This window comes from Ovis canadensis, chromosome 5 (assembly GCF_042477335.2).
Source record: "Ovis canadensis isolate MfBH-ARS-UI-01 breed Bighorn chromosome 5, ARS-UI_OviCan_v2, whole genome shotgun sequence".
NCBI classification, from domain to species: Eukaryota; Metazoa; Chordata; class Mammalia; order Artiodactyla; family Bovidae; genus Ovis; species Ovis canadensis.
In genome coordinates, this window is record NC_091249.1 from 91,601,118 (window position 1) to 91,621,164 (window position 20,047).

General features: G+C 38.4%; 1 protein-coding gene across 1 annotated transcript in view; it reads left to right on the forward strand.

The window, feature by feature from the left end:
- Nucleotides 1–20,047, forward strand: part of LOC138440471 (teneurin-2-like) — a 319,019-nt gene that overhangs the window by 11,213 nt on the left and 287,759 nt on the right. The window lies entirely within an intron of this gene.

Consider the following 20,047-nt stretch of genomic DNA (forward strand, 5'->3'; position numbering starts at 1 on the left):
CTAACTTCTGGCTGTCTTATTACTAAATCTTAAAAGCTTAACCAATTCCTTGGGACATTATTGGTACTCACTATATAAGTTTCCGAATGAGTGAGTGAGTTCTGTCCACTGAGTGTCCTTTACTGAGTTCATTTTACATTTGTGTGAGTACATCCAAAAACTTTGATGGGATTGGCATAGAGAGAATAAGTGAATTAATTGAAATGTAGTAGATATGTGAGCTTTAGTGAGGCCACCAGTCTCCCTGTAGAAGTGTTTAGGAGACCCACTGCTTTCAGGTACCACAAACTGTGATATTAAATTGATTCAAGAGCCCCAAAGTGCATGCAGATGTCCCTCCTGAGATAAGGATATGACTGTAAGGGCTTCAGAAAAGAAATGTTACTAACCATTCAGTTTCCTTAAAGGATCCATTCAGGACCTTTTTTTAAACTAATTTTTTATTGAAGTATAGTTGCTTTACAATGTTGTGCTGGTTTCTACTGTATGACCCAGTAATCCCACTCCTCTGTATATACCCCCAAAAAAACCATAATTCAAAAAGATACGTGCACCCAAATGTTCATAGCAGCACTGTTTACATTAAACATCCATCAACAGAGGAATGGATAAAGAAAATGTGATAAACTTATACAATACTACTACTACTAAGACACTTCAGTCATGTCTGACTCTGTGCAACCCCAAAGACGGCAGGCAGCCCACCAGGCTCCCCACCCCTGGGATTCTCCAGGCAAGAACACTGGAGTGGGCTGCCATTTCCTTCTCCAATGCATGAAAGTGGAAAGTGAAAGTGAAGTCGCTCAGTCGTGTCCGACTCTTAGTGACTCCACGGACTGCAGCCTACCAGGCTCCTCCCTCCATGGGATTTTCCAGGCAAGAGTAATATGACTAATTCAGTTGTATTTGTCAGGAGTCTCCATAGATTGCTAGCACTGGGGTGGAAAACCCCATTGGTAGGACAATGGAAAGCAGAGAGATGATGCTTCTGCACAATGACATCACTATTTTAACAGGATGTGAAGCAAGATGATTCATGAAACAAATAATTCTCTACTATATTCTATGTGCATATGTATGTGTGTATTTGTGTGTGCAAGTTGAGGGTGTCGAGAGCACTGCTTTCAGAAAAGTTGCCTAGTCTACCCCTCTAAAGATTCCTCCTTACCTCAACTGAATATTGAAGATCATTGTTTTAAATAAGGAAATGTCAAATTAGCCATTTGTAGGATAATTCTACTTTTGGTGTGCTTTCTCACTCATATATATGGTAGTGATTTTTTGGTGGGGGTACAGGAATAGAGGTTACAGATATTTTGTAATTAGAGATGCCATATCATGTTTTCCTAAATTTATTGCAAAACAATGAGTTCCAACTGTTTTGTCAAACAAAACCCCTCTGCCTGTACTGACTAATATTTTGAAGATATATCTATATGATATCCAGGATTTTACCTCTAATTACCCATAAGCTCTGTATTATGAGATTGCTTTAGAGAGCCATTTTAGTTTTTTATGTATATGAAACAGATTGAGAATTTTCCCAAAATGTAGAGATATTTCAGACCAAATGTTGAAATTCAATAACAACAACAATAATAATAAATTCTGGAACTTAATAATAGCTAACATTTGGAGATCACATAATATCATGGGTTGACTCTGGCTAAGGACTAAACATACATACATTATCCCATTTGATTCCCACAATGCTCCATGGGACATCCAGACTCATAACTTCTGTACTCCCTAAACCTTCTGTTCACCACCCGGCTCTACCTGCATATTGTTTTTCAGCTACTGTCTCCTGGCTAAGCTGGATAAACATTGAAAGGGCAGTTTTTTCACAGTATAATTCAAGGGATCTTTGTTTAATATAAAACAAAAAGTCCCAAATTTGTTTACTGTATCATGTCAGTATCAGAGTTCAAGCTGATATTATACTTTATGAATGACAGCTTTCTGAGTAAAGTAATACTTAGTGAATATCTTGATCAGACATTCTAGGGGAAAAACAGATATTATACATACATTTTTGTTGTACTAGACTCTTAGTCACAAGTTCTTTAACACGAGGGCCATCATAAATTATTCACCTGATTCAAATATGAGAGAATTATTTATTTTCAAATTTATCAATTCCAGATCATGAATTCCAAATTGCTCTTTTGTATCCTTGAAGGCCACCTTAAGTGATAAAGAAATTCCCCTGACCTTGGAGTGACTCCAAGAGACAATTCAAAGGCAAGATACAGCAGCCTTCAAAAAAGCTCAACATAAATTTGAATGTGCTCTAAAGAGAGGGCAGCTGTCACCATGGTGATTTTATTCTTTCCTAGACTGAGTTCAAAATGAGAGGGGAGGTGTTTTCAAAGTAGAGATGCTGAAATAAGTGAATTAAAGATCTGGATATAATTTCTATCATTAGAAATATGGTGCTTAGTTTGAAGTTTGGAACCTATATATGGATTTGTATACTCAAGATAATGATTGTTAAGTAGCCTGAGAGATCATCTTTCTATTGTCAAAATATTTATAGATAATTACAGTTATCTTTATCATTATCAATATTCTGCTAAAAGGCATTATATTCTCAGTGATTTCTCAACTAATATGATTGAATGTTTACTATTCCTGTGCAATACACAAAGTGTTGTGCATGCTTTATTTCATTTAATCTGTGAGAGAGATAGTATAATCATTCCCATTTTAAAGATGCAAAAACTAAGGCAAAGGAGACAAAAGCTTTGAAGTTCTTTTAAATGTTTTTTTTGGATTTGATTTTAATTTTTTCAGTGCCATAGTTTTTTTTAAAAAAAATCAGGTTAAAAAGCCCCATCCTCATGAAGCATGCATGCCAGGGGTTTGTGTATGTCACACAGTAAGTACCAGATGTAAGAGTCAAACCCAGATTCAAATATAAAAACGCTATTGTAAATAATTCGAGTCAGAATATCAAAGCATACATAAATATTATAGGCTGTTGAAAGTCTTGTTTAAGATTATCCATACCTACAGGTCAGATTTGGGACGATACAGGAAGGAAAACCTTTGAAACAATTCTGGAGGGCTCACAGCTACTTTTGTGCTCCATTATCAGAATTTCAGGAATACGTCACCAAAGATATAACTTTTTTCCTATCCTCTATTACCCAGAAGCCTCTTTGGACTTCTGGAAATTCCTGTCAACTATATTGGAAGAACGATTCTCTTCCAGTTGGGAAGGGCCTTCTCTTAAACTGAGCATATGAAACTGAGATTTATCAAACTCAACCTGGCTACCATTGTGGTGACAGATGTCCCAGCTCAAACTCCCTCAGACAATCCTGGAGTGGCTCTTTGCAGTTCTACATGTGCCAACAGTCGTTTTCAAACACTGCTTTTTTTTTTTTTTTTTTGCTCGTGTTCTCCTTGCTTTTCATGTGAACTTCATCAGGTAGCTCTTTCCCCTGTATATGTGATTTCTGACTTTTAAAACTGGGAAGAGCAATTCTTTCCTCTTAGATTACTGGAAGTCTGACAGGTTGACTATCTTGGTGAATGTTTGTCAGTATTTGGGAGTACTGACCCTCTTGCTCCGAGTCCAGAGGTCCTAGTGTTGTTCACCTCCTAGCCCCAAAGCAAAAGAACCTTCCTTTGTCTCTTTTTCAAATACTTTGGAGAATTCCTCGCCAGTAACTTCATTTCCCTGGAGGAAATGCATGAGAGCCAGCTGCTAAGTGCCGGTGTTTGCATGCACCTGTTTGTTTATTTTCTAAAATGTAATTGGGAATATGCCTGGAAGCCTGAGTCTGTTCTGTAGTACACTCAAACCAGATTTAGTGCACAGAAGACAACCACAGCCTTGTATTGTGCATCTTGCACAACAGTACAACTATTGTGTGCACAGATCTCTAGTTGGCGTTTTGCAAAGACATGATGATCAGGAATGCCTGCAACACAAACTTCTCATGGGTGACCGAGATGTTGAAAATTAACCAGGAACATTCATGGAAAACACCACACAGTAATCATAACTCCTTGTCACGGACTACAAAACTCTTTATCAATGGGTTTTAATGCTGGCTGCATTTTAATATAATTTAGGAAATTTTAAAACACACACGTACACATATACAGATTCTGGACTCTACCTGTAGTGAATGTGATTTAGTTCACCTGGGGTGGGGCCCATATATCCATATTTTGCAAAAAACTAATAATAATATTATGTAGTTGGTGCTGGGAATTGTAATGCCTACCTTTCCAACCTTTCCTCTGGGTACTTCTCTCAGGTCTTTGGTCTTTCTTTTCCCTTCTACAGAAATGCTCTTTACCTAGATCTCTGCATAGCCATTCCTCTTGTACCATTTAGCTCTTAGCTCACAGACTTTCTTACTGGAATATATATAAGCAGCACCTTCTGGGGTTGTGAAGTGCGTTTCAAGAGAGGCCATAAACTTGGATGTTGCCTTTCCTGATGATCAGCACTCTCTCCAGTTGCTCTCAAGTCAGCTACTTCATTTTTTTTTCCTTTTCCAGGTTACTGACTGAGACCAATTTGTTTATTGTTCTGTGTTTTTATTTTTTTAATCTTCTGTCACTTAAAGGTAATAGTCAAGAGGGTAGAAACTTTCTCTGGCTTGTTCAGCCTTGTATTTCTGGTACCTAGAATAGCAACTCGCATACAGTTGGTGCCCAATAAACATTTGTTAAATGCATGTTCTGTGTGTGATACACAAAGCTGAAAATCTCTGCTGTAAAGCTGTAATATAAGGTAGTTGAAATTCACCAGGAAACTTGAATAGCCAAAGTAAGGTTTTGAATAGATTCAAATAAAGAGAGGGTGATCTCTAACAAGATGTTGGAAAGATGATCTTTGTGAGGGGAGTAATATCCCTTAAGAGCAGCCTTCCCTGGTGGCTCAGATGGTAAAGAATCCACTTGAAATGCTAGAGACTAGATTCGATCCCTGGGTCAGGCAGATCTCCTAAAGAAGGGAATGGCTACCTACTCCAATATTCTTGCCTGGAGAATCCCATTGACGGAGGAGCCTGGCTGGCTACAGTCCATAGGGTCGCAAAGACTCTGACACGACTGAGTGACTAACACTTTCACATTCAAGTCATGCTCAGAGTAGCACAAGCTAGTTATCTTGGCTGGGATGAATGCACTATGACTAAAATTAAGCCCATCTCATGATATAATGAAATCATTCAAAGTGAAAACAGTATTTGGGAATAGATCACAAATGGCATCTAAAGCAAATATCTCTAAATAATATGAACATGACTGTCATGGAGAAAATACAGTATTCCCCAACTCCGGTAAAAACTCAATTTCAATTAATATTCCCCAAAAACTAATCAGATAATAACAACAACAGTGACTATCATATATTTATTATATTGTTTTAACCCTCATAGTAAACTTATGAGGTGATTACTATCCACAGCTTCCCATCGACTAAATGGAGATCAGAGATCAAGCAATCCACTGAAGTCCCGTCCCAAGTTAACGATTGAAATGTGATTTGAGCCTAGAGTTGTGAACCCCAAAGCTACCGCATTCACCCAAAATACTGCCCTGCTTGACTTGGATCCAGTTTCATCAGACACGATCCTCTTGATTGTCTTTCATACTAATTACGTCTCACCCGATCAGAATTTTAATAAAAAGTACAGAAAGTCTTCAAATTATAATTTCTTAGGAACTTTTAAGGTCCATCATTTGGAGCTTGAAATATGCCTTCACAAAGGAAAAATATTATGGATACTGCCCCAATCCCCAGGGCAGAGAAGCCAAACATAATTCTGAACATCTTCTTGGACAAGAAAAAGAAAGTAATTTTATTTTACATGTTGTTTTACATCCTAATTTTAATTATGGCAATAGCATGCGACATTTAGAAACAGACACAATACTTTGTCCATGTTTTAATATACTGTACAAATATTTGAGCAAAATAGGCCTCCAAAATGGTCTATACTTAAATTGAATGCTGATACCTAGTAATGGTTTAATTAGAATAGGTGAAAAAGATGTATGGGTGATTTTGTATAGATATCAAAGGAGACAGGAGACTCTTTGAAATAATTAAGGTGAATCTTAATTGTTTTTACTATATGTAATTTCATTTCAAGCTTGATTTTTTTTTTCTATGACAATATCATTCCTCTTAAAGCATATTGATACAGGAATAGGATGATGAGGGTGTTTGAACAGGATCTGCAGGTCTAAGTCAGATGAAAATGCAAGTTTATTAGGTGTTTTAGTGAGAGTCAGGAATTAAAGCAGAGGATGGGGATGCTGACTGTAGGGAGAAATTTGAAAGAAGAGATACTGCTTGGATTAGGCCCTATCACCAAGCTGCTCTGAGCTTAAATCGCTTTATTTGTTGTCCAGGGTCCAAAGTAGAGGGCTGCCAGTAAGACTGGAGCTGGGTGACGAGAGGGCTTAGAACTCAGCAGGCAGGGCTTGTCTGCAAGGCTTAGGTGTTACAGGGGAGAGGCTGTTCTCTTTAGTTATGGAGGATTGACAGATTATATAAAAAGGTAATTCCTGTTGAATTCAAGTACCAGTACAAAAACAGTACCAGTTTCTGATAATCAGCCTCAATTGATATTGAGTGCACAGGTGGGCCTATTTCTCTTTTCTTTTTTTCTTTTTTAATGATTTATTACTGTCAGAGAAGAATGGTAATAAACCATTCCAGTGTATTTCCTACAAAAAGTGGAGCTACTGCTGGTTTGTTTTTAAAACAAATAGTTAATTCAAAACTAACAGAATTCTCCTTTTTAAAAAAAGCTGGTAGTTGCTTATTTACTTCGTTTCAAAGGTTTTTTTTTTTTTTAATTCAGTCTCCCTAGCAACAGAGACATCTGTCTCTATTCTCTTAGTCATTAAAGCCAAAGAAAGTAGCTGCTTCAAAAATAATAAAGGCAATTTCTATGAATTGGGTAACTGTTAATTGTTGCCAAGAAATCTTAGTGAGATAATGAGGCATGCAGCAATTGACAAAGATCTTTTCATTGATGTATGAGCTTCTAGCTAGCCCATGGTGGTTAGCTAATATATACAGTACCATCGATGAGGTATTGTGTGATTCACTATGTAACACAAATAGAGAAATGATCTTTACTCTTTCTGATTTCTTTCAGAAGTATGCCTTGCTGTGATTTTTCTGATTGCTTAGTAACTAATCATACCTTGGGATTCCAGGGAATATATTTGCCCATTATATTTCATGAAAGTAGAAAGGTTTGCAGCATTCACAATGGAGATCAATGCGACAAATAGTATAGTAGTTGTTGGTGGTGTTAAAACACAATATACTTCTTATTTGAGTTGTAGATTCTGCAAAACCATTTGAGTGAAAATACTTAAAATTGCACTCTATTCTAAAATGTATATTGGCATTTGTGCTAAAACTGTTTGCAGGCCGCTTATAATGAAACCCCAATCACCCTCTACAATAGCTTCACTAATAAACACCAAACAGTTTTTCAATGCTCTCTGCTTTCCCAGCAGCCAAGGAAGCAAATTATATTAAGTCAGTATTTTTTATTATTGGTCCTGTGTTTGGCACATGCCTGGATGTGTGTGAAACTACTGTTAAATGGGTAATAACAGAAGGAGAAAACCAAGCATATAAAATAAGCTTTTTATAATTTTTTTAAAATCAGGAAATATGCTTCCGATAACCAGATGTGGAATAGCTCATTGCATTATTGGCCCCATAGGCCTATTTTAGTTTTTTTTTAAAGGGGGTAAGGAGGTGATTACAAAGAGGAAGTGTAAAAAAATGCTGAATCTAGTTTCAAAATTAGGGTGTTTATAAAATTTACATATGCATGGATAAATATCAAGGCAAATACTATGAATATTCAATGTATATCAATTATAGCAGAAATTTGAATAAGAATTTTGCTTTTGTTATGGCATGTTGTAGTACACCTAGTATGGATAAAAAATAAAGGAACTGAAACATGTTTTGAACTCACAGTGACATTTGGTTCATGTCATAATCTAAGAATATGTACATTATACATCCTACAGGTAATTAACACATTGATGGTTAGAAATTAGATGAGATCTTGGAATAAAAATATAAGCATAGTTAGGTAAATCATTTTGGTGAAGAGATAATTTTTGAAGTATTTTCTTTTAAAAAATCCTCTCAATACAGTATATGCTTATGAATATAAATGAATAAAAGACATTATCTTTTATAAATTACAATTTTTGTCTGCATAATTTTACACTGTTAAGGTGACAAACTGTTAATTTCCTTTCAAGATGCCTCTAATAGAATGAAAGTAGAAGGAATTTTTCTAACAACTGAGTAGAAATAGACTTGAATAGCTGTTGGTGACTTTTTATCGAAAGTTTAAAAAATTCAGTGTTGAGAAAATTTTGGCACTTGATGTAACATAGTCTGGAGGATCTCAAAGTTACAGTCCTGGCTTTGTTGATCAAGTTTTACCATATTGTCTATCAGCATGTCACTTAACAGCAGGTGCAGGACTTGAAATGAATATTGTCTCAAACAAGGGCCACAAATGGAATTTGTCTCTTTCTCTAATGGATTGGGGAACTGTGGCCTATGGATGAAATGGCCCCACTGCTTGTTCTGAAATGGTATGTGAACTAAGAATTATTTTTACATTTCTAAATAATTGCAAAAATTTAAAGGAAAATATTTTGTAATGTGAAAATTATATAAATTAAAATGTCACTGTTTAGAAATAAGATTTTATTGGAGTATAGCACACCCATTGATTTACACATGGTCTGTGGCTGCTTCATGCTACAGTGTCAGAGTTGAGAAGTTTATGACAAAGATGGTCTGGCCCAGAAAGACTGAAATACTATCTGCCCCTTTCTGCAAAAGTTTTTTGACACTCACTTTGCATTTAGGTTATGGTGTTGGGGAGAATATTTTAAAATGTGACACACAACATTTTCAATAATTAATACATGTAACTAACAGGTAAAAAGAATCTTCTTGTGTCAAGGATTTGTGCTAAATACTTTGTGTGTCTGATTCCTTTGAATTTCTATAACAACTCTATGAGGTAGACACTGGAATTTTTCCCATTTTAGAGATGAGAAAACACAAGATTTGTTTTCTTTCTATAGGAAAAGATTTGCCGAAGATAACAAAAATAAAAGTAGTGAAGCTAAGGTCTACAACTAGATTTGTTTGAGGGCAAAAACCCATATTTTAACAACTGCAGTATTGTCGTTTCTGAGTATGAGCCCTTCCAAATCAAAGAGAAGACAAACAGTTCACTAGAAAAGCAAATGAAATGAGCAGACATGTTCTCAGGGAGGAAACACAAATGCCTTCTTTCCTACACAGATATTAATTTGGGGGTGAAGACGAGAGGAATGACTGAAGCCTTTTCTTGTTTTCTGACTTGGAGTATTAGGTTTGGATTTCTTTCCCCCTCAAACTAGTAAATAATTCAGTGGGGTGTCCAGAGTTTCAGAAACATGGCCTTCAGCTCCCTACCCAGGTGTTTCCACTGCCTAAAGCTTAATCATGCTAGGTAGAAAATATGGGAGAAGACTCTATGAAAGAGAATTCACTGGGAGAAAAAAAAAGTTGTTATGACAAGGAGAAAGAATGCTCCAGGAAGGTGTTGACTCAATTCTGTGGTGTTAGGAAAACGATTTAACCTGAATTCACTTTAATAACCTAGGATTCCACAGACCCAAATGCTCATGGGGCGATTCTAAAGGTCTTATACCACTTCATAACTTCCTCCTTTTCTCTGACCCTGTGTTTTGTGCCAGATTGTCTTTTTATGAGCTAGGATTCTAATTTGTAAGCAACCTTCCCTCGTGGCTCAGCTGGTTAAGAATCCACCTGCAATGCAGGTGACCTGGATTCTATTCCTGGGTTGGGAAGATCTCCTGGAGAAGGGAAAGGCTACCCACTCCAGTATTCTGGCTTGGAGAATTCCATGGACTGTATAGTCCATGGGGTTGCAAAGAGTTGGACACAACTGAGTGACTTTCACATTCACTTGAAGCAGAGAAGGAATTTACTGGAAGAAAGTCAGGTAGCTTGAAGAATCATAAGGAATCCAAGAGTGCAATTGAGAAAGGAGACACAAACAGATGATCTGGCAACAAGAGACACAGTATAGACATGATTGAAGAGTTGGGCTGAATGGGACATGCTTCTGAATGCTGCTGCTTGGATCAGTTTTGAATCTGTCCCTTCACCGTTGTGTCTTTCATAAAAATTCGCAGTTACAAATAGGAAGAGTCAATGGCCCAAGTCTTAGATTGTGTTCGTTATCTCATGCACCAGATGTAGGTAGGAAGGAGCATGTGGACGTCTTCAGCTTCTAGAGGGAGAGGAAGAAGTTTTGAATACTGTATAGATCAAATATAAGAGAATATCACTATATTTGGTGAAGAACTAAAATGAAAAGATGATTCTCATACAATAGATCTTTGATGATTCAGAGTTACCAAAGTGCTGTGATATCTTTGGAAAGCAGAGCCAAGAGATTGCTCACTGACCCAGTGGATGATGAGAAGTGCTCTCTGATATGTTCTCAAGAGTAGGGAATAGTGACGCTGGAGCTGAGCTTCAGAGGGTGAATAAGAATGAGCACGTGGCAGGGAGGAGGCAGTGTGCTGTGGCAAGCTAATAGCACACTAGTAATGGCAAAAATAAAAATGCTACTAAGTTAATGGCATGTTTAAAGTTTTAAACGTCATCCAAAATGAAGACTTCCTATTTATATATATTACAACTTTATTGGGGTACAATTGACGTGCAAAGTCCACCTATGAGCGTGTATAATTTGAAGGGTTTTAACATAGGTATACTCTCAAGAAGCCATCATCACAATTAATTCCATCACCTTAAAGCTTTTCTTGTGCCTCTTTGTAATCCACCCTACCTCCACCCCCATTTCCAGGAAACCACTGTCACTGTCTATGTTTAAATTTTCTAGAATTTTGTATGAATGGAATCAGTCAATACATATTACTTTGGGGTGTGTGGGACCTGTTTTCCTTCATTCAGTGGGAGGAGATTCACCCATGATGTTGTGTGAATCAGTAACTTAAAACTTTTTCATTGCTCTTTATAATTCCAACCAAAGACATCAAACTCGAGGCTTCATCATTTGTCACTAAGTTTTTAGATACGTTGATACAGTCCATTGAGAGTGAATCACAAAATTTCTTCAAAACAGATCGTTTTGAAATGGTTCCATTAAAGATTGTGCTACTTGAATGGGTTGCCAGGAGAAGAGCTGGGTAAATTCACTACTGGTTGGTTTTCTTATCACTTTGAGTCAGGAAGCCAAATCTAATCAACAGGCTAGGATAGTCCTTGTAAACCTCAGCTTCTGTGATTTAAAATTAGGTAAGTCTGTGTATTTCTAAGGAGGAAAATGAAAATTTTCTGCAAAATGAAATATTCTTGGAATATACCAGTGAAGCTGTGCTATTGAACCTATATATAGATTCAACAAACATTTCATGGGCTTCTAACATGTGCCAGGTACTAAGTTTCGTCACAGAGATGCAGAGATGATGAGCGCATGGTGCCCTGGAAGTTCTAATGTAATAGGGGTACAGGTTTTTAAAAGGTACATTATATATGTCATTTTTTCAAACTACTGTTTACTGAGCATCTGTTATATGCCAGGTCTTAGCTGGACTTTGTGGAAATGGCCACCTCCCTTCAATCACAGAGCTTACTTGGGGCTTCCCTGATAGCTCAGTTGGTAAAGAATCTGCCTATAATGCAGGATACCCTGGTTTGATTCCTGTGTTGGGAAGATCCACTGGAGAAGGGAAAGGCTACCCACTCCAGTATTGTGGCCTGGAGAATTCCATGGACTGTATAGTCCATGGGGTTGCAAAGAGTCGGACACGACTGAGCGACTTTCACTTTCCCTTCACTTTCTAGTAGAAGATACGGATGACAGTAATTAAGCATATAAGTAAGCCACGTTGATATAGATTATGAGAAATTTTATGATGAAATTAATAGGATAATGAGGTAGCAATTTAGGAAAGCCATCTTACAGAAAGAAATCATTGGCAGCTTTGCTGAGGAGTAGTTGGGGCAAGAACATTCTAGGAGGCACAGAGACTCAGAAGCACAGAGACTGGCATGGGTTTTCTGATTAATGAAACACAACTGAAGAGAATTTGACAGGAGAAAGTGAAGCGGTTAAGAGTGCCTTGAAGTGAAGATAGAGCTGTAGGTAGGGGAAGATCCTGTGAGATTTTATCAGCCATATTTAAAAGTTTGGGGTTTATTTTATTAAGTGAATCAGGGTGCCCCTGGAGGAATTTAAATGAGCGAGTATCTAACCTTCCCCCCCCACTATTGTTTAATTTTATTTAAAAAACGTGGTCAAAGTAACAATAAAATTAACAAATCAAATTCATACAATGAAATGAATAGATCTTAAGTGTGCAGATAGAGTTTTGCAACAGTTGAACGTATCTACTGTATAACCACCACCATCCAAAAGAAGATACAGGGTATTTCAGTTCCAAGAAACTTCCGTTATGGTCCTTTCTGATTTACTTTAAAAAGATCAATGTTGAAAAAATTCACAGGGGTTTCACTTCCTTGTTGATATCTGATTTGCCTTCTTAGTTCTCTCCCCTGAATCATAAGACTTATCAAGAATCACCATTCCCTTGTTTTTCTGGCCCCAGTTATTTTCTTACCACAGATCTTATGTTCTGATCTTTCTCTTTCAGACTTTCTCAGGGACTTTGTTTCAAGGTTGCTGCCTTGTGAGATTTTGGTCTCTCCTCCACTTGTCCAAATTCTATAAGCCTTACAAGTCTCAGTGCACATCCTCGCATTTTATAAATCCCAAAGCTCGTGATTAATCCATTCCAGACAGATCTGTGTTCTCTGAACACTGACAGTGTTTCTCAGCTACTCCACACTGAGTTTCTATTCATGGTATCTAGTCAAGGGGTAAAGAGACCTATATGGTAGTAATGAGAATTAATATACTCAATGATTTAGAAAAAATGATCATGATAATAATACAGAAAGGAGAGGTAGGTCAATTCTACTTCAATGAAGCCTTATAATTTTTAAAAGGAAAGTCTTATGCAACATATATAGACCTGGCCCCAAGCACCTTGCAGCATTAGTTTGGTAAAACTACTGAAACTATTTGGTTTTTTTCTTTATCTTGCACTGAGTTGTTTTTGTCTGTGATCTACTCAGCCAGTCATGAAGGCTTACACACTCCAGAGAACACTGGATGCCTTTCTGCCGGGTTCAGACTTCACTGTCTGCTGCCTTGTCATCCATCTAAATGCTAACTAATGCCTTTTTTTTTTTTTTTGAGAAAGTCAAATGTTCAAGGAATTGGCTTGTCGATTGTGGGTGTTTGCTTGTGCTAGTCCTGTGGCCTACTGAGGTAATGGATCTGCAGGATTTGCTTATTGTAAAGATGATTTGATTGAATGTGTTCTGTTTGGGTTGATGTGTTAAAAATTCAGGGTGTTATTTACATAGAATTGCAGAGAAAACAAGGGCAAGTGGGGCCTCAGCCAAGATTTTGTTCCTTATCCATGTTGCCATCACAAAAATTTAATTGGCGTCAAGGTAAATATTCAAAGGTTAATGTAACATGCTGTTAATGATAAAGAAGGTGTGTGGTCCTTCCTGCCTCACTTTGCTCCTGGAATATAATTATCAACACAGGGATGGTCAGATGTGGAAGCTTTGCATCATCTTTGGCATTCACCTGCAGGTAGCATACGTAAGAAATGGCAATAGTTATGATCCATTTTGTGTATTTAGGCATTAGTCACAATCCGTCGTTCGCATTTCCATGTGTTTAAGATCCACCATCAGTGAATTAGATAGTACTTTTTGGCAGCAAGACAACGATGCTGAAGATTTATATGTTTACTCCTAAGTAGAGTTGGATTTATTTCTAAAGCAAGCCCCATCTTTGACATTTATTGGGGGGATAAAAAGACCCATTCTTAAAGTTCTTTTTCATGGCATGTACTTTTCTTTTTCATGATTTTCAGATGACAAACTTAGAGAAATGCCTGGCATACAATAAGTGCTCGATAAGTACAGTCCGGGATTACTCCTATTTTCTTGCTTCTCTAGGTGATTACTTGTTTTGTCATGGACAGTCTTCTTTGTGTAAATTATTTCTAATTTTTGTTCCTGTTGTGGCTGCAGTGACAATAATATTCCAATGATATTACTTATCATAGAAATAATCTCATGCCAATTTTTTTTTCTTTTTTTCCTCTTTTAAAGTTATCTTAGTCATAGAATTCTATTCCAAGAAAACCAATTATGCTAAAATATATTACTTTTACTTGGTCATCATCTGGGAATTGAACATAGAATTACCTTAGGCTATTATTTCTGCTCCAGTGCATTATTTTTAAAACATTTAGCAAGAATCATGATAAATAACATTTAGAACTGAGAGTATTTGATCTGATGGACCCCATTACATTTAAGTACAAGTCCCACAAATGATGTGTTAACAGAAGAGAGTGGTTCTAATCAGATAATCACTTACGTCTTTGCTTCTTGTTTCTAATTGGGGTTTTCCATTTATGTATTAATAATAAAACAGAGCTGCTTTTAGATGGTCAGGAAGTCTTACACCTCTTTAAAATTAATATTTATATTAATTCAAAAGCATTGAAATTTGAGATTTGTGCTTGCTTCCATGAGTGGGCCATTTACCCTGACAAAGCATCCGCCAGCTCCTCACCCATTGGTTATTCCAGCCTGGCTCTCATCTCTCTCCGAGAGGGTCCTCCCCATTGTTTCTGCCTGTTTTCTTATTAAAGAAGCTATTAACAGCTGTTAAATGCATATTAGAACCCAACTGAGACTTTATTTGAGATGAAAAGAGAAAACTTGAAAACATACTGAGAAAAAGAAAAATGCCTTAAGGAGGGAATGGTCAGTTTAGAAGCAATATGTCTAAAGCGCATTGTTTCTTAGACTCAGTTTCCATGTCCTGGGAAAGTTATTCTATCCAAAGATATGAACCAAAGTGATGTGATGATTGAAAACAACATTATGTTGATAAGTATGGCTTTTTTCTATTCTGAATCAGCTAAGTGGAGTCACTCGTGCTGCTGGCTCTCTAACCATGTCTATGTGGCTCTTCTGCATTAGCATGACATGAAAGTGAAAGTGTTACTTGCTCAGTTGTGTCTGACTCTTTGTGACCCCGTGGACTGTAGCCCTCCAGGCTGCTCTGTCCATGGAATTCTCCAGGCAAGAATACTGGAGTGGGTTGCCATGTCCTTCTCCAGGGGATCTTCCCAATCCAGGGATTGAATCCAGGTCTCCTGCATTGCAGGCAGATTCTTTACTGTTTGAGCTACCCAGGAAGCCCAGAGCATCACATAGGAGCCTGTTGCAATAGACTCCTGGCCCATAGCAGGACTTCCTTACTGGCTCAGATGGTAAAAAATCTGACTGCAATTCAGGAGACCTGGGTTCAATTCCTGGGTCAGGAAGATCCCCTGGAGAAGGGAATGGCTACATACGCGAGTATTCTTGCCTGTGGAGTCTCATGAGCAGAAGAGCCTGGCAGGCTACAGTCCTTGGGGTCACGAAAAGTTGGACACAACTGCGAAACTGACACTAGTCAGGCCCCAGGGCCCAAGAATCTGCTTCTTTAGGCCTTTTCTAAAATGTCTGTGTGACAGATTCCATTGCCAAAAATATGCCTTTTGCCTTCATTAATACAGAATCTTTTAAGAGGAAAGAGTGTGGGATGTGGACCCTGACCAGTTGGCTTTGTACCCCCAGCTCTACCATCACTTGCTCCAGTTACCTGGCCTCTTTGTTACCTTTTATGTCTGTGTGTGTGGTATATGTATGTATATGGGCTTCCATGGCTTAGCTAGTAAAGAATTCACCTACAATGCAGGAGACCCAGGTTCGATTCCTTGGTCGGAAAGTTCTCCTGGAGAAGGGATAGGCTAGCCACTCCAGTATTCTTGGGCTTCCCTGGTGGTTCAGAAGGTAAAGAATCCACCTTCAGTGCAGGAGATCTGGGTTTGATCCCTGGTCTGGGATCCTCTAGATCCCCTGGAGGAGGGCATGGCAACACACTCCAGTATTCTTGCCTGGAAAATCCCATGGACTGAGAAGCCTGGCAGGCTACAGTCTACAGGATCACAAAGAGTCAGACACAATTCAGTGACTGAACAACAACAATATACGTCTGTGTGTATTTTGGCTGCATGAGGTCTTAGTTGCATCATGTGAAATCTTTTGGTGCAGTGCCCAGACTCTCTAGTTGTGGTGCACAAGCTCAGTAGTTGTGCGGTGAGCTTAGTTGCTCTGCAGCATATGGGATTTTAGTTCCCTGACCAGGGATTGAACCCACATCCCCTTCACTGCAAGGTGGATTCTTAACCATTGGACCCCCAGGGAACGCCCTGTCCTCTCTGTTTCTTATTTGTAATATGAGAGGTACAAGAGTATGACCTCTTAGGGTTGTTGTGGGTCTTGGGTGAGACAGTCCCTCTATACCACTTTGTACAGTGCTTGGTGGGGCTTCCCTGGTGGCTCAGCAGGTAAAGGATCTGCCTACAGTGCAGGAGACCTGGGTTCAGTCCCTGGGTTGGGAAGATCCCCTGGAGAAAGGAATGGCTACCTGCTCCAGAGTATTCTGGCCTGGAAAATTCCAGGGACTGTATAGTCTGTGGGGTCGCAAAGAGTCAGACACGACTGAGCGACTTTTACTTCTCTTCGCAGTGCTTGGGAAGTATCAAATGTGCTTCTAGGTGTTAACTGTGGCTGTTATTATACTAATATAGTTGTTATTGTTTTATTACAGAAGTAATAATGATTATATTGACACCTGTGACAGATGTATAGCATAATCATACCAATAGAAACCTCATACACTTTTGAAGCATAGAAATGACTACCTCTGTAGCTCTGTCACAAAAGAAATTAAAAAAAAAAGAGTAGAGGTGAATGGGTTTTCTGCAGTGGGGCTCTTCATTTCAGCAGCTTTCAGGAGAGATGCTGTAGGTGATGACCTACCAAAAGCTGCCTCAAGGGCGAGTGACCAACTCAGGGTGAACCCTGCTGTCTTGTTCTTTGGCTGAACCATATGGCAGATTTCCCCACATTTCTTCACCCTCCAGTACCTTCACCTTTGCCAATGGTTGTGGCCAAAACCTGCATGCAGCCTTCCACCCCCTCACACCTGCATACTGAAGGTCTTCCATCCAGCCATTTAAAACATGCCCATCACATTTCCCCAGGTAAAGATGGCCTTGTGCTTTCTCTTGTGTACATTTCCAGCCAAGTTCCCACACACTGGGTTTCTGGCAATTAGAGGGTTTTAATTACAGCTATTAGACAGAGCGTCTGAGCGAATGACAGTGTTTGGCCTCTGGTCGTCTAGCAGAAACTGGAAAAGGGGCAGGCACAGTTAGAGATGGTGTGTGATTGGCTCCTGCTGTTTGGATTCCAGTGGTACCTGGGCATGAAGCAAGTATGACACAGTGATGCTGTGTCTCTTCTGGTCTCAAGACACTCTCCGTTTTCACCTGGAGCACACTGTCCCCTGTTTCCAGTTACCATAAGTCAGTTGTAATGGCCTCCAAAGTCACCATTTCTGTCCTTGCTGGTAGAGAGCTTTTACTTTTCTTGAGGCCACATTTTGGAAAACTGAGAGGGTCTTTCAAAATTATCTTGATAAATGCTTTGAAGACTCTGTTCCTGTTGCTTTAATAGAATATTTTCCTTTTTCTCCATGTAAGGAAAATATCTTTCTTTCTTGCTGTCTCCCTTGCTCCTGCCACATTCTCATAACATACATGGTGCCTGAGAATCAACTTCTCAGTGTGTTTTTTTTTGGCAACAAAGTGAGTTTTCCTTTAAAATTATAAAATGCTTCCCTTGTATATCTGTTATAAACAGCCATCCAGAGAATTAATTCAGGCTATTTTCAGACCTATTTCAAACATTTTGATGACTCAGAATCTGAATCAGAGCAAATAGAACACGATCTAAATACTACAAGGTGACACAAATTCAACACGAAAAGGAAAGGATTAAAAAGGCAGTAATTACAGTTATTCATCTTTAATTAGTTTATATTGAGAAAAGTAATGCTGAAGTTCTGGAGACATATGTTTAGGTATCAGTTGCATCATTTTTTAAATATATGATCCCAGGAAAATAAAAATAACTGAAATTTATCGACCCTGTAACCAAACTACAGAGATTATCTCTCCTTGCTTAAAATTTTAGATAACCTTCTAAAATTTAATGTTAATGAATTCAGGATTTATATTATATTCTTCACAGTAATCATAATAGAATAATTATTCTACCTTAAGAATAACTTAACTTTTTTGGCTTTGTTTGGTGTGTAGAAAAAATATACGGTGTAATTCCTGCCTTCAAGGTGCCTCTGGTCTAGTTCAACATAAAACTGATGTGGACTTGTTTATTTGCCTGTTCAGTAATTAATTATGGAATACCAACTATGTTCCAGACAGGATTATACTATTATTTATGTATGACCAAACTGAGTCTTAAATAAGTAGTGAGTTTTACATAGTATCCCTTGCTGGGATATTGTATTTTCCAAAGACAGAGGCAGGAGGGATATCCCCTATCCCACATTCTCTTCTGCAGTGTGGCCTTGCCACTCCTTCAGGAAAAAGTCAAGTCTATTTTCCATCCCCTGAATTGGGGAAGGTTTTAATGACTCACTTGTAAGCAATGGACTTCTGAGGCTGGGTCAGCAAAGGTCAGGTAGATTTCACCTGGATCTTTCACCTGGGACTTTTGGAAACTTGTACTCTTAGAACCCAGCTGCCATGCTGTGAGACCTCATACCACGTGAAGTGGCCCTGTGTGGATGCTCTGACTTCAACCGTTAGGTCATTTGAATCCAAGAGTAAGACTTAAGTGAAGGTGATTTCAGACCCCAGACCACAGTTTTCCCAGTGGAGACCGCAGACATCATGGAAAAGAGGCAGTCCAACCCCCATGCCCTGTTCAAAATCTTGACCCAGAGAATATGATATTTTATACTGCTCAATGTTGGTTCACTCTTGCTAACATTTTATGATAAAGTTTTGAGCAAAACAGAGATCAGTAAAAGAAATGCTATTTGTGTGACTCATAATAATAATCAACCGATAAAAGTTCCCATTTATTGCTTGCTGTGGGCCGCATTTTGTGACCTAATGTTTATATAACCCTCGCCAGGACCCCAAGTTTGGCATCATTGCACTTCTGACTTTGTTGATGAGGGAACTAAAGCAAAGGGGGTGAAATAATGCATTTATATAGTAAGTGAAGGAAGAGGATGTGGAGCTCCTATGCTTAACTGCTTGGGTAAATGATGTATCTAAGGGCTATATGGTTCAGCCTAGCTTTGGCATGTGAGTTCAGACAGAATCACTCTGAAGTGGGGTGGTTTTAGACTTTCTAAGGTTTAGTGGGGAGATAAATTTTATAATAAGCTTGGTCGGGTATGTGAGATTTAGATAAGCAGCACAGAGGAGGAGGGGCAGATATTGAATGTGGAAGCAAGCAAGGGAACAGAGAGAGAACTACAAAAAGAATTCATGAGTGTGTGGATGGAGAACAAACCAGTTAGAAGAAACCTGAGGAAGAGGATGGTGCAAGGTGTTGGATGGGGGAGGGTGTTGGATAGGCTTAGAGATCTCTGGGAGGAAAATGTCTGGATTAATACCTCATTGGAAGGTTATTCTAGCAACAATATGTTGACTGGACCAACCTGAGGGAAGTGGGCAACTACTAGAAAAGTGAAGAGCTGAGATGTTATTTAGTTAGATTAAGAGGGTAATAGGCAGGTGTCACAATGATAAAATGAAGGATAAATCTAGAGAAATCTCTAAGAAATAAATTACAGAGTTTAGTAATAGATTGAATATAGGGTTGAAAGAGTCGGAAGTGCTGAAATGGTTTCTAGCCAATGAAGTCTGAAGTGTAATAAAAATCTCTTCCATCAAGTACTGCCAGAAATAATTACTGCTACAGAAGGCCAATAAAGTC